Below are 23,382 nucleotides of genomic sequence, written 5' to 3'. Positions count from 1 at the left end.
TTGAGCAGCATTTCTATTTGAAAGGGAAACGTGTTGGTTGGCTAGGGCCCAGCCAACCTAGCACATTCTCCCTATTTTCTGTTCTTGTAATTTATGTTTTAAACTGCCAAGTGTGATTTAATTTACAGCATCTGAATTTCTATTTGAGTGAAAGTAGATTTGCAGTGTGAAGTAGTTAAATTTCCTTTCTCTGCATTTAATTTTGGATTGGTTTTCCCCGCCTGGTCTGAGCAGGAGAAATTACCTGCACCAGTGCACGTTGGTGTGCTATTCACTTTCTGCACGTTTGGATTGGTTTTCCCCGCCTGGTCTGAGCAGGAGAAATTACCTACACCAGTGCACGTTGGTGTGCTATTCACTTTCTGCACGTTTGGATTGGTTTTCCCTGCCTGGTCTGAGCAGGAGAAATTACCTGCACCAATGCACGTTGGTGTGCTATTCACTTTCTGCAAGTTTGCTTTGGTTTTCCTGCCTGGTTTAAAATAGAAGAATTGAACCTGCACTAATGCAAGATTGTGCAATGCATCAAGCCTTTTTAGTTTACTTCTAACAACTTTCTTGCGTTCACTAATATTTCATGACTGGATAAATTATAAAGATTTTTTCTCTATTTTTTTGTACTTTGATAAACTCAGAAACATTCATCTTTTTGGTATGTAATTTGGCTTCATAATACTTGTAGTAATTAAGCATTGATTCCAAGAATTAAATGTTAAAGTGTAAGAAGCTCTGATCTGGTACAAGAACCAGTTTCTTGTTACTGGACCTGAGTGCTTTGGACTTGAGAAAGTTCAAGCCCTTGCACGAGGAAAAATGCTTTTAGTATAGACATCATTTTACACCCTCTGCATAAATCGTTGTTCATGCACTAGTGCAAGCAGACTGCACTAATGCAAGATCGATTCTTTCTAGAAGGACATCTTTACATAAGCAGGTTTGAAGGGCCCATCTGTTGAGACTGCTAAAGTGTCTCTGCTAAAAAAAAAACACACACAGTAGTTAATCAATAGTCAGCTAGAGTGATTGCTCCTTTATTTCTAAATCTCTTTTGCAAATGTATTCTTTCTTGTTCCAGCACTAGATTACTTTGATGATTCAGTTATCTTTTACTCTTTTGATTTTGCAAGTTTTTCTTTAAAGTAGGAATTTTTATCAGGAAAATTCATACCATCTATTGCATTTCCTGTGCTTCGTCTCTAAGTTTACGAATCCCCCGGGTTGACAATTAAGTGTTGAGGAGTTTTCTTAAGTGCAATTCCTGCACCCAACAAACATATTTTCTTCTTTGAAGACAACATTCTTGAAGAAGTAAATGAGTACAAGTACCTTGGGATTGATTTCAACAACAAACTCAATTGGGAGGACTACAGAAAGAAGAGAATTTTAGGAGGGTGGAAAGCATTATATGCTCTTCAAAACAGATATAGAGAGGCAGAGCTATGGGATTGGAAAGCGATTAAATTTCTTTTGGACTCCTAGTTTGTACAGTGATGCTATATGGGTGTGAATTGTGAGCTAGCAACACTGCCGTCTCAAAATGGAAACAAATTGAGAAAATCCAAAAATGCTTGATCATGAGAAAGTTCAAAATAAAAAGTTCAATACCTAATGAGATAATGTTGAGTGAAACAAGAGCAACTCCCATTGAAGCAATTGCTATGGTGTGGCTCATAAGATATCTAAAAAGAATTGAGCAAATGAGAGTAGGTAGATGGCCTAATATTATCTTCAATGAAGGTATGAGTGAAAGAAAGAAAACATGGATGAAATAAAACTACACATGGATGCAAAAATGGAATATCTACCTCAATGCCTGTCCCACAAATAGCAAGGAGCTAAAGGATTTTGTTATGGAGAAGTTTCGTAAAAAGGTATGGGAAAAAGAGTTGGGTAGAAAGAGGAAATATTAAATTAAGGAATTCAACCCTACGTGTGATCTACAACAAAAAGAGTTCGTTGGAGCTAGCATTTCGTGGAGGGAAAAGGTTCTTATTGCTCAATTAATGACCAACTCACATCAACTTCGGTGAAAAACAAGACGGTGGAAAAGGCCTAAAGAAGCTTGGGAAGAACGGGTGTGTACATTTTGTACGTCTGGGGCTGTGGAATCAGAAAAACATTTCATTTTGGAATGCGATGCATTCAAAGACATCAGAGAAAGTTATGAGAACATGTTAGCATCAGTGTCTTGGCATTGTCTTTTTAGCGAGGGGATTGTTGGAAAGTTGGACCAATTCATCATCAATTTGAATCGGAAAAGGATTGAATTGAAAAAAGCGAAAAACAAGGAACTAATGGTCTCACATACTATTTTTAGTCTTGTGGACCTTAAAATATCATTTCATTTCATTTCATAAACATTCAAATGTGTGACTTTGTCACCAAGACACTCTAAAACTTGGTCCACCTTAAACGCTTCATAAAACACCCCATAAGATAGTATAATTCTCCCTCACATTTAGCTTACTCGGCACTCGATAAGATTATACCCACACAAACAACACACGACATAAGTAGCAAAAAGAAAATATAAACTAAAACTAAAATAACGATTTTGAATATAAATTACTCGTTTTGATTGGTCACACATATTTAATTATTGTTTTGTCTGGTTTCATTCTCGTATGTTGACAAGCCCTTTCAAAAACATAACGAACAATTTTGTAATAGCTTTCCTCTGCCCATGCCTCTACCTATGTTTCATGTACAAGTTCATTTCGAGGCAAAGACATCGCTTAATACTCTAGAGAAGCATAAGAGATACAAAGCTATGGGCTAGGGAGATAACAAAAAGGTGAAGTTTGAAAGAAGCGGGGGCAACTTTCAAGAGCTTTTATTATGGCACTTGATCATCATCATATCTATTAATTAATTGAATGAGGAAACAACATCAATGAACAATTCAGAGACATACTAATAGACTGTGGCATGCAAACCACAGGTAAGTTTTCTTCTTTCTCCTTTTATATCGTTGTGTCATTTTCCTTAATCTTCAAAATTGTTGCACCATCATTGATATCCTTTTTGTACCTGTATTTTTTAAGTGCTTCTTTTTTAATCTTATTTGAATGAAAGTTTCATCTGATTTTTTTATTCTTTTCTCCCTTGTTGCAAAAACCTATCATAACTCCATTTTCAGTGGGTAGTGAGTGCAGTGATGGGCGAACTGCTATCGAGGAATCTAGGCTCACTGATTACTATTATTTAAGGAAAATTTATGGTGTTTGTTGGTTAGGGGACATATTTCTACTCTTGCCATATGTATTTAGATCTTGAGCCATTATCCTATGTTTTCTTATGTTCTAGAAAAATGAGTTCTTAACCCATCGACAATAATTTGAAACCCTACTCCAAAATCAAGGTATAATTTCAGCCTAGATAATAAATACAAGAAAACTAATATTCGTTTTGGTCATCAACTACCTCTATTAGGGTCGTGCTTTCTATTGGCATCTGCCCCCTATTTCCATACGTGAGACCAGATAATAGCCTGATTGCAGTTTAACCTTACAAGTAGGAGGGGAAGTTTTATTTCATTATTAAAATAATCGATATCACTTTTTCTTTTCTTTCAACTAAACTTTCTTATGATTATTCAAATATACAGTTTATGTAGCGCTTAAATACAAAAAAGATGCTCATAGAAGAAAGAAAGAAATTATTTTAACATCCACGAGGCTAAAGATAGCCTATGGGACATATTGCTTCTTCATCTGCGTGATATATTCAGCCCTTTTTCTATGAGCTTCAAAATAAATGCTCCCAACGTCTCGACAAACCCCTCACTAAATAGATTATCCCAAGAGCTAACTGCCAGCATATCTGCATAACTTTCCCTGTTGTCTTTGAAGGCCTCACATTCTAAAATGAAATTTTTTTCTGTTTCCACTTTTCCGAAAGAACAAAAAATGCATACCCTTTCCTCCCACACTTCCTTTGGCATTTTCCAGCGCCCTGTTTCACAACGGAGTTGATGAGAATTAGTCTTTAACTGAGCAATAAGAATTTTGGCTCTCCAAGAGATATTGACCTCTATGTATGCTTTTGGTTGATGATTATGAGTGAGATTAAACACTTCAATATAGTAATTTTTCTTTCTTCCTAGCTCCTTATTCCAAGTATGTTTGTGGAACTTTTCCATAACAAAAGCTTTTATCTCTTTGTTGTTTATGGGACACGCGTTCAAGCAAATACCCCATTTACTAAACCATTTGTTATTTCGTTGCATCCAAGTTTTTTTGCTCTTTCACAATCTATCATTAAAGATAACCTTAGTACATCTACCCTCTTCCATTTGCTCAATTTTTTTTAAATACCTTATGACTCGCACCATAACAATTGCTTCAATAGGAGCAGTCCCTGTTTCACTTAACAAGATATCATAGGGAACTGCACTTTTAATCTTAAATTTGTTTGTAATCAAACGCTTCTGAATTTTCTCAATTTGTTTCCATTGCATGTTAGAGGTACCGCTAGCCCACAGTTCACAACCATAGAGAATCACTGGAATCACTAGAAGCCCAAAAAGAGTTTGAGTGGTTTTCCGGTCCCATAACTCTGCTTCTCTACACCTATTTTGAAAAGCATAAAATGCTTTCCAAGCCCCCAAAGTTATTTTCTTTCTACAACCATTCCAGCTTAGATTTTTGTTGAAGTCAATTCCAAGGTACTAGTAATCTGCAACTTCTTCCAGAATGTTGCCTTCAAAGTAGAAGTTATGTTGGTTATGTTTTCTTTTCTTAGAGAAGACCACTACTTTTGTTTTGCTGATATTGACTTGCATCCCCACACTTTCAAAAAAATGCTCAAGGGATAGTAAGTGCTCTTGCAAACCAAGAGCTGATTTAGCAATCAAAATAAGGTCATTTGCATACAAAAGAAGCCTTATAACAAACTTGCACAAATAGATACCATCACCCCCTTGTGAATTTAACCACTCCTCAAGCTTGTCGATATATAAACCAAAAAGGGTAGGAGACAGTGGGCAACCTTGCTTGACCCCGATATCGCTTCTAAAACTTTCAGAAATGCCTGCTGAAGTTCTAATTTTGACTTTCACCTCTTCATACAGCCTATGCACATCTGCTCTCAAATGTTTAGGAACCCCAAGTTCCTCCATTCTGTGCCAAAGTTTATCCTTAGGAACAGAGTCAAACGCTTTTCTGAAATCAACAAAGCAACAAAAGACTTCTTCCTTTTTCTCCCAAACTTTTTCAATGATGTGCCTTAAAGTTATGCAATGATCAACTGTGGAATGTTTAGGTATAAAACCTGCTTTCCCTTTAGCACGCTTATCTCTTTCTTCTGCCCACTTGCTAATTTTGTTTTCTAGCATGCTTCCAAGTAGCTTTGCAAACAAAGGGTTTATCATGATGGTCCTATAATTGGAGGGATTATTGACGTCACCGCTCTCGAAAAGAGGTATTGCCGGACTAGTTGTCCAATCTATGGGGAGCCCTTGTTGTATGATGTTGTTGAAGATTTTTGTAATGTGAGGTGCAAGAATCTTTGAGCCCCATTTTAGATATTTTGCTTGGAGTTCAGTTAAGTCTTTTACTTTTCCAACACCCAAGTTTTTGATATCCATCTCTACCTCTTGTACCATGAAGAGCTTCGTAACAGTGTTGACCAAGGGGGAGGGTCAACCTTGGGAACCTGCGCATAGAGTTGTCTTGCATAGTCAAACCATTTAGAAGCTGTAATATTATTTCCAATTTGTATTTTTTTTCGGTTGGAGCTCCTTCCAAAATAATTTGGGATTATTTTCCCAAAGGAAGATTAGTTCTTCCCTCCTTGAAACCATGAAATCGACCTTTTTCTTGCTTAATAACTGCTTGTAAGATTTGAGCTTTATGTTATCCTTGTTTGACTCTTTCCACATTTTCCTTGCCTTTTTTCATTCCTCGTCAAACCAAGCATTAACCGGAAAGCAATTTGTTTCAGAATTCTTAATTTTGGTTCTTTTGCACTTTGCAAGTGCACATTGAATTAAATGTGTTAATTCACGACTATGAAGGTTGTGAATTGTAATTTTCTCCTTCTCGAAGAGCCTCTCTAGCGTCATTTTGAAGGTATTACAATTTTCTGGGGTCAAAAGAATTCTGCCCCATGGGAGATTTTGTTGGACATGCTGAATTTTTTACTCTAATTGTTTCTTTCCAAACCAAGAGACATAAATAAATTGGCTTGTGATCTGACTTCAAATCCCACAATTGATCTCCAACCAAAACTTCTTCCATTTTCTCACACAAACCATGCGAGCAAATTACATAATCTACCACACTTGCTCCATTGTAAGTATTGCAAGTGAAATTACCAGACTTTGCCCATCTAGTCAAGCCATTACACATGACTAAATCAAAGGCCCCACATAGACTAAGCAATTGTTCACCAAAGAGATTGCAGCCCTTGTCCTATGAAATTATTTCCCACTGATGATTACTTTCTTCTGTAAGCCAAATAAGGTCACAATCATCTTTACAACAAAAAATTCTAGCTTGCTCACTTGCAGTCCTAGCATTGAAATCACCCACTATAAGGACTTCACCTAGCTGTGAATATGTTGCAATATCCGCTTTTAAAGCTGCAAATGGATCTTTGTGGTCAAGCCCTCTACCTTTGTAGATTTTTAAAACCTGCGGCACAAAATAGCACGCTGCAATTCTGATGTGGTTTCCATTTTCTGATATTTTAAACCAAATGAATTGCTTATTTGAGTCTTCTTTTTCTAAGTGAATGAGAGGACCTTCTTTCTCCCTTACTAAAACCATGATACCCCCGTGCCTTTTGCCATTCGCTGCTGCCTTGTTCCACACTGCCATCTTCCAGTATCCCTCAAACAAAGGTGTCTTGCACCCTTCATGCTCATGTGTTTCTATGAGGCAAATTATGTCTCTATTTTCCGCAATAGGCCCTAACCCAGGTCCTCGTCTCCATGGGTAACCTCTGCAGTTCCAACAAACTAATCTTAAAGAAACCTGGGTATGACTTGATTGCTATTTATTTTGACATGCAAGACTCACATTTGAGTCTTTGTCCCTGTTTTCCCATACTGACCTTGCTTTCTGATTTCCTGTTGAAGAGTTTGTTGCTTCTTCTTTATTACCATCTTGCTGCTCTGTTATGGAAGGAGGTCCAAATCACGCTATCACAGCGTTGCCTTTATAAATCCATGCTCTCTTTCCTTCATCTCTTGTTGCTCTAACCTTTAAAATTTCCTCCCTTCTTTCCTCCTGTTGTTTTATAGTTAAATCTTCTTCTAAGAAAAAACGAGAACCCCTCAAGAGATGTTTCTTGTTTAGAATGATATATTTATCATGCAAGCTAGGCATAATGACTTTTATGGGCTTGGCTCTCTCCCCATTAAACTTACCCACCCTCCATGCTTGGCATATTTGTCCTTGCCATAACAACTTGTCTTTCAAGAAGTCCCTTGCAAGGTCAAGAGTACATTAATTTTTCCCATAGTCTTTCACCCCTTTAATAATTATGTTTGCTGCTCTATTTTGTCTTCCCTTGCCTTCACTATCTTGCATGTTGTCAACTTGAATATTTGTTTCTCCTTCCTTATTAGCAGAATCGCTAATAACTTGAGCCCAAGTTTTGGAAACTTTGGTGGAATCTCCTTTCGTTTCTTCTCTTGCATTCTCTTCATGGTTGTTTATTTGGGCAATCATTTTTCCTTTATCCTAGGATGATTTCACATTCACCACCTCTATACTTTCCACTACAGATTTCTTTATGTTTTGCACATCCGCCTTCATGCATTGCCATTTTGTCTTCCCTATCAGGAGAGCTACCTGTAGCAATGCCACTTGTTTTCTTAAAATTTTATTGCTTTCTGCTAACCCCTTGTTCTCAGCCGTTATTATATGAATTTTATGATCTCTTTCCTACCCTTCAGCTTCTAAAATCTCCAACCTTTGCTTTGCATTTAACAATTCTTTCACATAAACATTAGATGACCAGGGGAAAGGTGTGGGTGTGGGACTATATAAGGCAGAATCATCAATGGCTTTTCCTTTGGACTTCTTGTTGCCACATGCTTGTGGAGGAGACTTGTTTGAATCCTTTTTGCGAAGGGCTCGATTACTTTTCTTTTTACACCGTTTCTTCCTTGTTTGCTCCCATTTAGACGGGCTATTCTTCGTTTTCTTCCTTGTTTGCTCCCATTTAGACGGGCTATTCTTCGTTTTAAAATGCCCCGATATTGTTTGGCATTGACCCAAACCCACTTCCCAGCTTTGGCGGATGAGGCAATTTTCACTTGTCCTAAATCATTTGTCTCCACATGTTCTTAAATCTCTGGTTTCTTTGTCATGTTTGAATGCATTTGCTGCTGCTTGCTCGTTGCTCGATACTTCTGCTGCATAAAAACTCTCTACTCTCACACTGCTCACTGTTCGCTGCTCAAACTGCTGCCCACACTGCTGCCCACACTGTTCACACTGCTTTGCTCATACTGCTAACCACACTGCTCATCACGCTGCTCTGCTCATAGATGCCCTAAAATTTTCAACTGCATTTTTGGCTTCTGTGCTAGCTTCTCCCTTTGAAGGCTATAGAATCCACTATCAGTTTAGTTAAACCTGCTTAACAAATTTGTTATACCCACCAATTTCTCAATCGGACTGTCACTATACTTACTCAACACATTACCATGGTGCCCACTACAGCGATTGCGAGCGTTCGAAGATAGGGACTGCAAGGTCACTCCGATCTGTAGATGCGTGTTTGAAATGAAGTCTGATACTTCACTTCATTTCCCGACGTGTGGAATAATATCAAGAACTTTCCTTTCTCGGTTGTCGGGATGCAATTTCTTTATGCTTAAAAACTAAAAATAAAACACACTGAACCCGAAAATGCAGGGATGTTTTCAAAGAACATTGCAGGGAAAAATTCTACGAAAGGTTCCGGTTCTTTGAAACTAGATTCTATGCAACAATGCTGGAGCGGACGAGCGGAAGCTCAAATCGTAAAATATTGACGGTAGCCTAATGAATACCGCTCATATTTTTCACTTTTTATCATTAATTAATATTCATGGTTTAGGATGTTTATGTTCTTGAAGAGGTATTGCCAATAAACATGCACCGAGAGGACTCGGGTATGAATGCACTGATGCTTCTTACTTTGACACGAAATCACAGGCTTTATTGTAAATGTACAAATAGAATAAAGAACCTCCTAAACCATCTTCTTCTGATACTGGTCAAGGTGACATGGACAAATAGCTGTAATAACAAAATCGCTCTCTGGCTTAAGCCAAAATTCACAATGATAGTGCCACTGGCTAGAAAAGGTGTTTTGCTTTAATTCAAGAGAAGCACCACAGCTGGCCTGGAGAGGGGTGCTGCTTGTGCTGGTGACATGCTCTTGAGGGTTGAATCAATGATCACAAACACTTCCGTGTTGCTAAATTATCACAAAAGGGTACTACTTGTCAAATTCACCCTGGACTTGTGTCAGACCCCAACGGTGAATTGAATGTTAGTGGTTGCCTTGACACGATACCATCTTCGCTGAACCATGATCACAATGGCACCTCTCTATCATTGTTGTTAATCAACGATGACATAGAGTAGTTCTTTGAGAAACATGCCCCAACGTCAAGGTCTGAACCCCAAAGTATGGATTTCTTTCAGTGCGAGGTCTGGCAGGTAGCTATTCCATCAAAATCGTCCCAAGAATTGTACCTGGATGGCTTCATCTCTTTTGAGATTTATGCCATTCGGGTGGGGAAGGACAAAATGAGAATAAACTCTGGTGGATGGCTCAATACTTAATCAACCTTATTAGTGAACCAAGGCCCTGTTAGCATCTTTCTTTTCAAAAATGCTGCTTATAATGACTTACAACTGTCCTTTGGCTACGCTTTCATTCGATTAGGGGCATTTCTAGGCCATTGAACTCACACAACCTTGCACCTACACTGGGGGTTTTGCACGTAGGTCTCCACATTAATACAAACCCGATCACCTCGCTGCTTGCTATTAGGCCACACTTTTTTTTTGACATGTTCAAAAGTTGAGGTTTCAACAGATAATTCTAATGCACTTAAGATGCAGGCTATGATGAATAATCCGAATGAAAGTCGCAAGTGATCTAGCTGTGCCAAAGAGCCGTCTTTTAGGATCCAAATTTGAATCGCAGGATACAAACTTTGTATCTGTGTGCATTGTTCTTCTATTGTAGTCTGTATTATGTAACATTGTTTTCGCCTAGAATGTTTGCAAACCCAAATGAAAACAAAATTATCTACTTATGTGCTGTTGCAGAAGGGCATATTTTGTCACTTTTTTCTATTCTAATTTCTGACCAGTTGAGAATCACAATGGGAACGGTGGAGGTCAAAAGGTACTAAATTGTATCAATCGATTCAACCCCCAAGTTAACATCTCTAAATTTATGAACATATTTTTAAAGAAAGGATGCAAGCTCTATGTTTCATGTGATGTGAGAGTTGCTCCTATCATTTTATCTCCAACTTGCCCTGAGTCAAATTTCACTTCTTTTTCTTTCTTTAATTTAAAGAGGAAGTTTCTCTTGATCTTTAAAATAGAATAACAGATTCTTAAAGAAAGCATGCAAGCTCTCTGTTTCATGTGATGTGAGATTTGCTCCTATCATTTATGTTTTACTAGCCATTAGTCAAAATTTCACTTCTTTTCTTTCTCTAATTTAAAAAGAAGTTTCTCTTGATTTTTGAAATAGAAAAATTTTCATTTTAAATTTTTTAAATTTTCGTGTAATGCATTTTCCATAGAAACCCATCCAAGTTTCTCTTGATTTTTGAAATAGAAAAAATTTCATTTTAAATTTTTTAAATTTTCGTGTAATGCATTTTCCATAGAAACCCATCCTCTTATTTCGAGAATGTTACTTAGGTTAAACATGATTTTGTAAAAGAAGATAAAAAAGATTTGAACTTTTAAGAGTGGAATAGAAAATACATAATACTTAAAGAAATAAACTCTTTATTAGATAACATAAATTTTTATAACTCTATTGTGGAAGACTGTCTTTTTACAAAGTGAAACCTGTTATTTATAGCTATCTTAACTTACAATCATGGGTTGATGCCACTTTTCATTCAATCCCTCCTCCCCCTTGGGAAGCAATGGTCTCCATTGTGTCAAGTTCCATTCCTGAGGACTATTTTGACTCGAACAAAATAAAAATAAAAATAAAATAACCTTGTGTTAAAATAAAAATAATTTCAAACTAAAATAATAAAAATAAAAATTCTACCTTATTATTGTTATCTTTATTAATTTTTGTTGGGTAGTTAAGGTAAACTTGACTTGGTCACAGGTGGTTTTTGAGCTCCAAGTTTATGAAAACTTATGGTATTAACCCATGGTATTCATGTGGAATATAGTCTATTTAAAGGGGAAATTAACTTAGTCTAGATACATCTTAATTTTGGATCTACGAAACCCCTAGAGAGATCAAATCCCTTGAGATATAAACCTCTTTTAAAAAGAAAATATTTAATCTCTCTCAAATCTGAAATTAAAATAAATCTAACCTAATATATAAAAAGTTATAATCCATTATAAATTACATTTTCCAATTCATATTTTCCACTATAAATCTGCCTCACGTGAATACAAGGTTTTTACCATAAAACTCACCTATATTTACTGGCTTATCACTTATATTCCGTGACTTATTATTATATATTTTCATCTATTGCCTTAGAAGTTTTTAAAGTGGGCCTAAGTTAAGAGCATGTGTTTTCTCTTAAGAGGTCACAAGTTCAAAACCAAAAGGGTAGAATATATATGTCTTCGTAGACTTAACAGTAAAATTGTTGCGTGGAGGTGGGTCCCTTGTTCCACAAACAAAGGGTCTCATTCACCAATTTGATGTTTTGATTAGCCCTAACTGACCTTAAAATTAGATAATATAATATAATATTTTTCCACAAAGGTGCATTTTTTACTCTTTACTTAACATAAGATTTGATCAAGGTGTTTCTAGGTTTCTTCCTTTGAAGTGTTGACGGTTGTGTGAAATTTTTTAACTTTCAAATTTCTAAACCAAAATTTGATGTGAGGAATCATTCATGTGTATTACGCATAAAAGTCGAAGTTACCTAATGATCCGTAGAAAATGTTGGTTAAGCTAGCAATTTTGTAATATTAGTGACACAGATTCGCCTTTGTGAATCGCTTAGAAGCTATGACTGTGAGATGCATCATTGGCTGATGAGCGTTTTCAGAATATGTAGAGACTAAGTGGTCAGGATTCTGTAAAAAAAGATGGCATTCGCAGCTGGGTGTCTGGCATTGTTCATCATCTGCATTTCACAGGTGCTAACTGCTTATTTCAGTTTTTTCTTGATATTATGGTGTATATGAAATTGTATTGTTTCTGCCAACTTCACGGGCTTTGAAGTGCAGGCACACTCCCGTGTTGAACAGGAAATACATTCTGTAATGAAGGAACCATACGCGAATAGCATAGAAGAATTACAGAGTAAAATTAAGTTTGTTTTCTTTAGTCTGGCTTCTTCTTGTCTATTCAATCCAATATCAAGATTGCCAGGAGATGGGATAGGCCACCATGATTAAATTCAAGGATTCCATGGTCATAAAGAATTGAAAGAATAATGAAAAAAATATATGTAATTTTTTTATGACAATCTTTCCTCTTTCTAAGTGATACCGCAGTACTTTAGTGCATTTTTGTGCTTTTGAATGTAACCCAAAGTTCAATAGTTTTATATATTTGTTTTTGGTCCCATTGTTTCCTTTGGACCTATTCTTAAGTAGTGGTTGTCAGTTTATGTGCATCGATGGCTTTAAAATGTAAGATACAGCGTCCCTTAAACAGAAACAGATGAAAACCTTCTGGGCCTTATGAATGTAATCCAAGGTTCAGTAGTTTTGTATTTATGTTTTCTGTCTCTTTGGTTCGTTTGGACCTATTTTCAAGTATTCATTGACAGTCTCTGTGCATCTTTGGATTTAAAGTGCAAAGGCACAACGTTCCTTAAACGTCAACAGATGAAATCCTTCCAGGTTTATTATTGTGTATAACTTTGAAATCCAGAAGGCCCACTCTCTTTGACATTTATTAGCACATGTACTCTGAACTTCTTCGGTTATAAATCTGCTTTTGATTCCCTCCCCATTTTTATGTTTTATTTTTAACTGATAAGGGACGAAAGCATGGATGCAAAATCAAAGATAGCCATGGCTTTGTACATTAGAAAAATAACTTTGTTTTCTGGGTTTTTATCGGTTTTTAGTATTGGGCCTTGGCCTCTCATATCTCTTTTGCAATATTCGTCTGTTTCCCTTCTGTTTTCTCTGTTTCAGATTGGTGTCCTGCTTAGGTCTCCATTTTATTTTATCATTTTTCACAAAGAAAAATTCAGAACACTTTTATTTCATGGAAGAAAAAAGTGAAGTTACATTCCACAAGTGCACATGGAACCACGAAAAATGGAAAAGAGCATAATTAGCTCCCTGCCTGAATCTTAAGCACAGTTAGTAATACATCTGCAAATTGTCTTGAAAAGTTCAATGTTTAGGTTCACTGATTAACCCTACGGGCATATAGAAAGTCCTCTTATGTATACTTCGAAAAAAAAAAAAAAAACATTAGCAGCATTAAGTACAGAAAACAGTTCAATGTTTTTCACAGCGTCCTGCAAAAAAAATGAGAAAATCTTCACTATCTTCTACTTAAGAGTACCATTTTAAAGTAAAGACCATATCCCCCAAGGATGAAAATACCCGTTCGTAGGTAGATCTGGTGACTGTGGGTAGGGATTCCCCCTCCCTTGTATCCATCAAGTTCATTGACCTGAACTTCAGTGCCAAAGCCTTGTTCTAATAAACCATCTGTGTCTGTATTGTGTTCCCATAACATGTTGTTGAAACTTGAAAGTAATAGTTTGGAATCTGCTCTACATCAAATGGATCTGATCATAACATGTCTGCAAAGTAAGGTTTTGAAGCCCGTAATTTCCTGACACCTGGCCAGTGGCCAGTTTTGAATCACCAAAGACCTGTAGAGAAGAAATACCCGTTTCTACTGTAATTCTGAGGGGTGCAGCCAGGGCTTGCATCTCAGCCCAGTGATTTGTTCTTCTATCCGGACCTGTCTGGAAAGTAATTTAGCAACCCTTTGAAAAGAATTAATCACCTTTTGCCCTAGATGGGGCTTGGTTTCATTACAGGCCCCATAAAGAAATCTCCAAGCTCTAGATTTATCAGTGTCCAAGGAACAAATCTCTCTTGGATGTTTAGTTTTAAGAGGTACTATAACCAGCCTGGATCCATCTTAACTCCAGATCTATCAAGCGACGAGTAGGATCAATCTCTCGAGGTGCAAACCTTTCCTCAAATTTTGCACTCAAAAAAAATTTGCACTTTGAGAGATTTGATCCCTATCAACGCTTGATAGATCCAAAGTTAAGATGGATCTAGGTTGGTTGAATAGGAGCCAATAAAGAGAAGTGTTCTGTGTGTTGAGCCATAACCGTGGGTTTGTGGATAGCCCGTAACCATGATTTGATCCCTCTTGGCACTTGATAGATCTGGAGTTAAGATGGATCTAGGCTGGTTGAATATGAGCCAATGAAGAGAAGGATTTTGCATGGTTGACCCATAACCGGATGTCTGATGACCCATAACCATGATGAACGAAGATCCAAGGCTCGAGATACCTTGTAATGCTTGTGGGCCAACTGTGTTATTGATAGTGTGGGGCCTAGCAAATGGACTTTGATGGCAAGGGTTTTGTGTGGTTGACCTATAACTGTGGGTTTGTGGGTGACCCATAACCATGATGAACGGTGGTTCGAGGATAGAGATACCCTATAATGCTTGTGGCTCAACTGTGATGTTGACAATGTATGGCCTAGTACATAGACTTCGATGTCAAGGGTTTTGTGTGGCTGTCCCATAACTGTGGGTTTGTGGGTGACCCATAACCATGATGTACGAAGGCCCAAGGATAGAGATACCTTGTAATGCTTGTGGGCCAACTATGATACTGATAGTGTATGGCCTAGAAAATGGACCTTGAGATAGATTGCTTGTTGGTTTGCCAAGGTATGGTAGAAATCTGGTGTCTTATCTAGTGGTAAAAGGTATGTGTTTTAAAGATTCTTCCAAGTAGAAATTGCTTCTTCATTTTTGAAAACCTTGAGACTTGGAACTTTGGAAGCAATATATTGCCCCAAGTTTATATGATTTAAAACTTGACCTAGTAGATTTTCAACAGATCTAGGGATGACACCAAGAGTATTCTCTTCTGGCATCTGCGAAAGTCGAAGGCAATCATCAACAACTATGGCATGCTTTCCGTCTGAAGTCTGACAATGGAAACTGCAATAGTACATGGCCAACTCGACGAAGAACATTTGTATCCCTAGCAAACTAGCCTACAGTGTCAAAACTCCGGGCCATTGGCACTACACCAATAGTAGAAACGCCCCCATGTGAAGGACGAAACCCCAAAATGCCACAAAGTGCAACTAGAATTCTCACACCTCCATGTCTATCAATACCAAGAGCAAAGTTCACAATTTCAGCTGCAATAGCCACATCTACTCCACTTGAAGATCCTCCTGGCATCCATGAAGCTATACTTGGATTAGTTGGAGTCCCATAGTGTTTGTTTTCTCCAGTAATGCTATATGAGAGCACGTAACACCTTGTGACATGACAAGCGAGACAATTGCGGCCATTCGGGAAGCAAGTTCATGCGTACTCACCCAATCAGGATTGCTGAACCTGGTGACATGTCCTTCCATGTCAAACATATTTCCGACTACAAATGTGAGGTCGGTGAGAACATGACGAGTGATAGGAGGCATCAAATGGGGAGGTGGAAGAAGCTGAATTTATGAGGAAACTGATCCTTAATTGGATAAATTAATCACACTCCATCCATAGAAGTTGTATAAATATAAGCTAGCTAATGTCGCGCTTGTACTGGATAGTAGCGCTTACTCAGCATGTAATTGATTAATTGAAATTCATTAATCACTCTGCTAATAACAACACAAAATCAGAAACCAATGCCAAAGAAAAGAGCTCAGGAATTGATTATTAGGGACTTTTCTAGCTTTACCATTATCCAAGATAGCCGGTTTGCCTCCATACTGTGTTTTGAACCCAAATTAGAGAGTCTTTTTAACGCCTTCGAACACAAAGGTGGTTGTCATCTGGCTTTGGGCCTGCTTGCAGGCGAGATACTCATGGGGAGGGAGGGGCATGTCATTGTTGTCCTCGTCCTCATTGGCGATTGCGGAAAATAAGAGGTTGGGGTTATTATCTTTAAGGCTGTCCATCCTGACTCCCAAGATCTTGCTCCAGTCCGGGTCGTTCACGGGAGCCCACTTGTCACGCCCCTATCCTGGCGGTAGTCTTTCAACCGCACATAGGTAGGTGCGGCACCGCTACTTGATTTCTTTTCACCAATACTTTCAAGTACGAACTATGCCTAACATTCAATACTTAGAATATTTTTCACTTCACTAAGCATTCATCATTCTTTTACATAGCGGAAACATTCATTTTTATCATCATTCATATAAAAGTACACAAGTACAATATTCTTCAAGGGAGGGGCAACTCCTTGGTTAGAGCTTGCCCAACAATATATAATAATCCAATTTTTACAAGTTCATGTACAACATCATCCTTTCAAGGCAACCCCAAATTTACCTTGGCAAAACTGCCAAACTTCACTTTCCAACTCGGCTATCGTTCAGCCTTGCCCTAGCTCGTCTTCCAACCTTCCCTGGTCTATTATTCGGGCTCACCCCAGCTCGTCGTTCAGGCTTGCCCGACCTATCTTTCAAGCTCGCCCCGTTCGTCGCGCCTCCGGCTTGTGTCACTACACCCGCTCGTTGTGCCCGTGCCCTTGGCTCATCGTGCCCAACTCATATCACCCGTGCCCTTGACTCGTCATGCTAACTCGTTCACCCACGCCCTCGGGTTACATCGCCCAACTCGTGGGTCAGGCGCCTGCGCCCATGCAGCCTACCCGCACTTCGGGTTTGGCTCGCCCATCGTGCACGCGCCCAACACTTCACTCGCCGAACTATTATACCCATCAACTGACTGTCCACCCAAACTACCCGCCCACTATTTGTTCACCAAACCGCTCGTCCGCTCGGCTGTAACTCCCATTAAGAACTTTGGGCAGGCGCGCCCTCGGCAACTCGCCCTGTAGCAGTCTGCTTGACTCGCCCGCCGATCCACCCACCAACCTGTAGCTCGGTTTTCTTTGTGTTTTCGGGCTTGTGCTTCAGCCCGACTTGTCCGCTTGCTGCTCGACCTGCACCTTATGCGCCTCTCCCTTTGCTCGCCAAGTTTGCTTGGTTTGGCTTGGATGAATTGCGTTGATGCTTGATTGATGTCTTCTCCTCCATGCGTTCTTTGCCTATATATTCAGTTTTGCCCTGGTTAACAATGGGGTCGGCTTGCCCAGGCCGACCATACAATTTGGTCACCCACACAACGGTTCGCCTTCACTCCAAGTCGGCTTGCCCTTACTTCAAGTCGGCTCGCCCAACTCGTGGGTTGGCTTCATCCCACCGTGCGGTTTTCCGCCCTTCGTATAAACTCATCCCATCGTCACATTTTTCGTCGCACGCAACTCGTGCCTTTGTTGCATTTCGTCGCACACGACTCGTTGCACCGTGACTCGTCGCGTTTAACCGAGAGCGTGTCTCCCAGCTTGTCTCACTTCTCTAACGACGATTTGTGGGCATGACATACTCCCCCACTCTAAATGGTTGTCGTCCTTGACAACACCATCCCGGCAACCACCATCGCCAAGACTGTAAGTCCACACAAATATGTGTATGGGTAATCCAGATGTGTCCACCTCTGACCTGCCTCATGCCATAGATATGCCAAACTCTGCAAGAAAATCATGTGTTGGTACCCCTCATGTTGGTGACTAGTTGGGTAGCTAATCCAACCATACATCGCCTCCATAAGAACGCATGCCCCTACATCATCATGACTCATCACTGCACACTGCTACCAATCGTGTCCATCTCACCCCAGATGTCTGCTCAAAATGTTGGAGACTCACTGCCATGAGCAGTTAACAATGAGCCTCATCTCCATGATAGTCTAAGAAGATGGGGAGGAAGTGGAGCCTGAAGGCTCTCCCTCTTCCTCACATATCAACTCAATCCATCTATCAAGATCTTCCACTTCCAATCTCTGCAAGTATGCTTCCCGACTCTCCATCTGATCATCCGGTCTAGCATCCTCATCCTTCTCCATTGCCTCTAGTCTGCTTGATAGATCCAAGATACTATCAGACAATGCTCTAATCACCTGTGACTGCTCCATAAGTTTTGCCTCTGTAGAAGACAACCTCTTATAGACTTCCTCATCTCGCTTGACATCCTCCACATTCATCGCTGTCAACTTACATTCGGCTGTCGTAGCCCCTATGGTTGGTACACCAATGGGTACTTCCTCTCGCCTGTCGTAAATATACAACTTCTTCATGTGTGGAACTATCATAGCTTCAAATTGCTTCATAAATTCCATGCCCAGTATAGCTTCATAGTCATCTATCCGCACCACTGTGAAATCGACCTTCCCTGTCCATTCACCTAGTGTCACATCAACCTTCTCAGCCACACCAATCACAGAATCAAGTGGAGAATTCACCGCTTTGAACTGGTATAAATTTTAGCTCAATCTTCCTCGTAGTATCTTCACTCATGAAGTTATGAGTTGCACCACTATCCACCATAGTGAGAACAATGCCTTTCCCAATCTTCATCTCCACATATTCCAACTGGTTCCTTTTGGGATCTCTTCGTGAGATCGCTTCCGTAGCCACTGCAACTCCCAAAATCTGCATAACTCCAACGAAAGTTTCTTCTTTCTTCTTCTTCGCATCGGATTGTGCCATCGCTGCCACTTTTGGTCTTGAAGGACAATTCTTCACTGTATGTGGTTCTTCACATATCCAACACTTCAAGGGCTTCTTTGTCTTCATCTTGTTATACGATCTCGAAGGCTCTTCTTTCGTAGACTTCTCTTTCAGTTTATCAGTCTTCTTCTTTCTCTCTTCGGTTCCTTCATCATAATGTTCTACCAAGCGATCAATTGTTGCAAAAGCTTCTTCAAGTGTCTTAATCTTTTGCCTCTTCACCTCATTGCGTGCCCAAGGTTTCAATCCTATAATGAAATTGAACACCTTGTCCCTTTCTGCCATATCAGGTAACTCCAAAATTGCTCTTGAGAACTCTCGTTGATATGCTTGTAGGATCCCTGTTTGCTTTATGTATTTTATCTTCATCCTTGTATCCCATGTCTTGTCTTGTGGACTAAAATGAGCTTGCAAAGCTTTCTTCATGTCATCCCACGAAGTGATTTCCGCAGCATCGCCATTAGCAATCTGGTCCATCTTTCTTCGCCACCACATCTTAGCATCCTTCGTCAAGAATTGAGTAGCTACCTTTACTTTGGCCTCATCATCAAACATACCCAAACACACCAAGTATTGCTCCATGTCCCATAGAAAGTTACCAAGAGTTTTCGCACTTCTTGTCCCGTCATAAGAATCACGTTCCTTGACTTTCACATAAGCAACTCCTCCACCGAAACTTTGCCCAATTGCCTTCTTCAGAACCGCTATCTCATTCTGAGCATCTCCAAGATCTTTCTGCAACTTCAAGATTTCTGCCAAACCTTGGTCCCTTGCAATGCCCAACATGCATGCGCCCAACACTTCACTCGCCGAACTGTTCCACCCGTCCGCCGACTGTTCGTTCACCAAACTACTCGTCCGCCCGGCTGTAACTCCCGTTCAGAACTTTGGGCAGGCGTGCCCTCGGCAGCTCACCTTGCGGCAGTCTGCCTGACTCGCACAAGCAGCTTGCCCGCCGGTCCACTCGCCAACCTGCAGCTTGGTTTTCTCTGCGTTTTCGGCCTTGTGCTTCGGCCCGACCCATCTGCCTGCTCCTCGACCTGCACCTTATGCTCCTCTCCCTTTGTTCGCCAAATTCGCTTGGTTTGCCTTGGATGAATTGCGTTGATGCTTGATTGATGTCTTCTCCTCCATGCGTCCTCCACCTATATATACGGTTTCGCCATGGTTAACAATGGGGTTGGCCTGCCTAGGCCGACCATACAATTCGGTCACCCACACAACGGTTCGCCTTCACTTCAAGTCGGTTCGCCCAACTCGTGGGTCGGCTTCACCCCACCGTGCGGTTTTCCACCATTCGTATAAACTTGTCCCATTGTCACATTTTTCGTCGCACACAACTCGTGCCTTTGTCGCATTTTGTCGCACACGACTCGTCGCACCGTGACTCATCACGTTTAACTGAGAGCGTGTTTCCCAGCTCGCACACTTCTCCAACGACGACTCATGGGCGTGACACCATTGGTGGTGCATCATCATCATGTGCTTGTTGTTGCTACTGTTACTTTTGTTCTGGTTTGCTGACGGTATCATCCTCACAAAGATTCAGTTCCCGGGGGTCACTCATGATGAACATGGCGGACCTTCGTGTGAGAGATGAGAGGCAGGATCGGTTGGATTCATCATTCCTTTAAGGCCACGAAGAGTCTGCAGTTTTCCTTCCAGCGCCTGATGTTGTCGCTTTGCAGTGACTTTCCAGGCTCAATGGTGCCCCCATTGTCGCCAACACTACTGCTGGAGTCCATTTTGTGAAGGCATTGGAAATTATCTTCCTTGTTCGTCTCGTATTGTGTGGGGCTTGATCTCATATCGGGCCAAATTCCCCATACATCCTCCTCCTGAAGCTCATTCAAATCGCTTGCATCGAAGGCAACAAAATTAGAGTTCAAATTTTTCGGGGAGAATCCCAAGAGCTTCTCCATACGGCGTGCCTGGTGGCCATCAGATGGTGGTCTTTGGAAACATTATTGAGACTACCAACCATCAAGAAATCGTTGGGGTTTACGATCAACACACTGGTCATCATATTTAAACAAAAAACATTACAAACCCTAACCACAAGAACCAGTGCCAGGATTATATTTGAAGCACAGTTAATTGCCTTTAGGCAAAGAAGATCACAAATGATGAAAAGATGGGAAGCCAACGAAAAGAAAGTAGAGGAGGAACCGATTGATAATCATCCAATACAGAAAAACCTGCACAACATTCAAAGATTACACGCCGCTTGGTTGGATACCTAACTAGGGCCATGCAGATTCGAGATTTTGCAATTACAAGAAAATATTTTCAAGAAACTCCATGAATCCTCATGTCAGATCACTTCCAGAGCCAAGCTATAAATGCCTTGGGCCTTGCTTAGATACCATACTTTCCCTCGCCCATATGGATCGAGATTCGATCCTCGGACCTCGATCTTCTTTCCTTTCAAGAACCACAACCTCCACTCGCTCTGTGATCCCAATGGGAAGTGGTATTTGCCCATGGTATTGTAACTCAAGTAAGCTATAAATAATGGGCCTCACTTTGTAAAAGGACAAATTCGTCCACACAATGGAGTTGTAACAATTTCTCTTATTTAATAAAGAGTTTCTTTCTTTTAAATATTGTGTGTACTGATCCGAAGATTGAAGAGATTTGAACGTCAAGAGGGAGGAACCCTGCGCTCACAAATTGAATTGGTTTTGAGTTATCTAGAATATGCGAGCTATTTCCTTTGTCAGATCCCAAACCATGTTGATTTCTATTGAGTGATAACTCTTCCCAAGTTTTGACAAACATCTAGAAAGACAATTTGGTTGTTCTTTTGCTTCACATTTGCTTTTTGTATTGTTGTTGTTGTCATTCTATGCTTGTGACTCATCTTCAATAAATGTTTGCTTCCTAAATTCACTACATAAATCCATATTCGTCAAGTCTTCTGTATCACAATGAGCATCGACTTTTTGATAATTTCATTTGTATCATATGCTGTGTCGATCTTTTGAGTAAGATTCTCTTTATCATATGTTGCATCAATATTCTTTGGTAGTAGCTCTGTCTCACAACTTACATCAACATTATGGATGAGTTCATCTCTATCACAAATTGCATTAGCTTTTTGTATAAGATCCTATGCGTCACAAATTGCATCAAATTTGACTTTGAAGCAATGTTGCAGGAAATGTCCCCCCCCCTAATTAATGCCCGAAGTGCATCCCGTACGGATTTGTATAGGAAGCGTCCCTGAAAGCGCGACTCCAAATTCGGAAGCGCAGTTCCACTTGTTTTGGACGCTTCTTGGAAATTCTGGAAGCGTCCCTCTGAAGCGCGGCGCTTCGGAGGGCGAATCGTACGATTCCCATATTGTTCCATACACACTTCCGGAAAAAACGCCGCGTTGTTTAGAAAATCGAATTTTTTATTTTTTGTTTATTTATTTATTTATTTTTTAATTTAATTAATTAATTTATTATTATTATTATTATTATTATTTTTATTTTTTATTTTTTATTTAATTTTAGGTGAGTTTGCATATTGAGGGTGGGTCCACCTTAGGTTAGGGTGAGGAATGAAGGCAAATATATATATATATATATATATATATATATATATATATATATATATATATATATATATATATATATAGTAGATGCTCCCTCATAAATGACTCAGCATGTTCGAGAGTGGTTCCAGCCTCATTGGACTTCATATGGAGAAAATAGAATCTCATATCCTATTCAAAATTTAGCAAACTTAACAGTTTTCAGGAATTCAGGATCAATGGGATTGTGGCATTTCATTAGATTATATCAAGTATGAAGGTATGCGATTAGCATTTAATCAAGAGCACCAAGCCCTATATGTACCCTAGTGTTGGTGGTGTTAATTGTTGAACTCCTTTGTCACGCCCTTAGCAAAAAATTACCTTTCAATCAAGTCAAAATCATCGATCAAGCATGTTAAGCTTTTTCTACCATATTTTAAGTCTTGAATTAGGTAGTTTGTTCAAAATTGGGCAATGTTGACTAATATCCCTAGACAATCGAGGTAGAGGCAAAGGCTAGACAAGAGGAGAAGAATCTAGATTCTAGATGGTTGATGCATCTAAATGGTTGATGCTCGAATAATTAATCATTAATGTACAATGGATGCTATATCTATCTTGATTTATGCAAAAATATGCATGTTTTCATGTCTTCTACAACTAATTTGGTATTTGGGATGTTTGTTTTGAGTATAAATGCAAATATATATATATATATATATATATATATATCAGACGCTTCGCTTCCTAGATTTTTGGAAAATGACGCTTCCACGTCCCTGCTTTCAAAAAACGCCCCCGTTTCGTCCCCGATTCGTGCAACATTGCTTTGAAGATTATCAACTAACTACAGTGTATCAATCATATGATCAATTATGTTTTGTTTATTATGTAAGTTCCACTAAAGTTCTTTTATTTGA

General features: G+C 39.5%; 1 protein-coding gene and 2 pseudogenes across 5 annotated transcripts in view; 1 reads left to right on the top strand and 2 right to left on the bottom strand.

The window, feature by feature from the left end:
• The first annotated feature begins 2,688 nt into the window (after positions 1–2,688).
• LOC149179844 (cleavage and polyadenylation specificity factor subunit 3-II-like) overlaps positions 2,689–23,382 on the top strand; it is a 392,395-nt gene continuing 371,701 nt past the window's right edge. Inside the window, exon 1 of one of the 5 annotated variants that reach the window (XM_089415817.1) lies at positions 2,689–2,941. The gene's annotated coding sequence lies outside the window, so the exon portion shown is untranslated. Of the gene's footprint in view, positions 2,942–8,646; positions 8,992–12,058; positions 12,321–23,382 lie in introns of those variants that run through there. The other 4 variants (XM_089415819.1, XM_089415818.1, XM_089415814.1 and 1 more) reach the window with 4 other exon arrangements.
• Positions 15,122–15,984, bottom strand: LOC149179846 (translocon at the outer membrane of chloroplasts 64 pseudogene; annotated as a pseudogene).
• Positions 16,101–20,962, bottom strand: LOC149179845 (uncharacterized; annotated as a pseudogene).

This window comes from Pinus tabuliformis, chromosome 3_2 (genome assembly GCF_031772625.1).
Source record: "Pinus tabuliformis cultivar Carrire ecotype Pingquan chromosome 3_2, CPIR1, whole genome shotgun sequence".
NCBI classification, from domain to species: Eukaryota; Viridiplantae; Streptophyta; class Pinopsida; order Pinales; family Pinaceae; genus Pinus; species Pinus tabuliformis.
The sequence above is the reverse complement of the archived record's forward strand: the minus strand, read 5'-3'. Positions and strand labels throughout refer to the sequence as shown.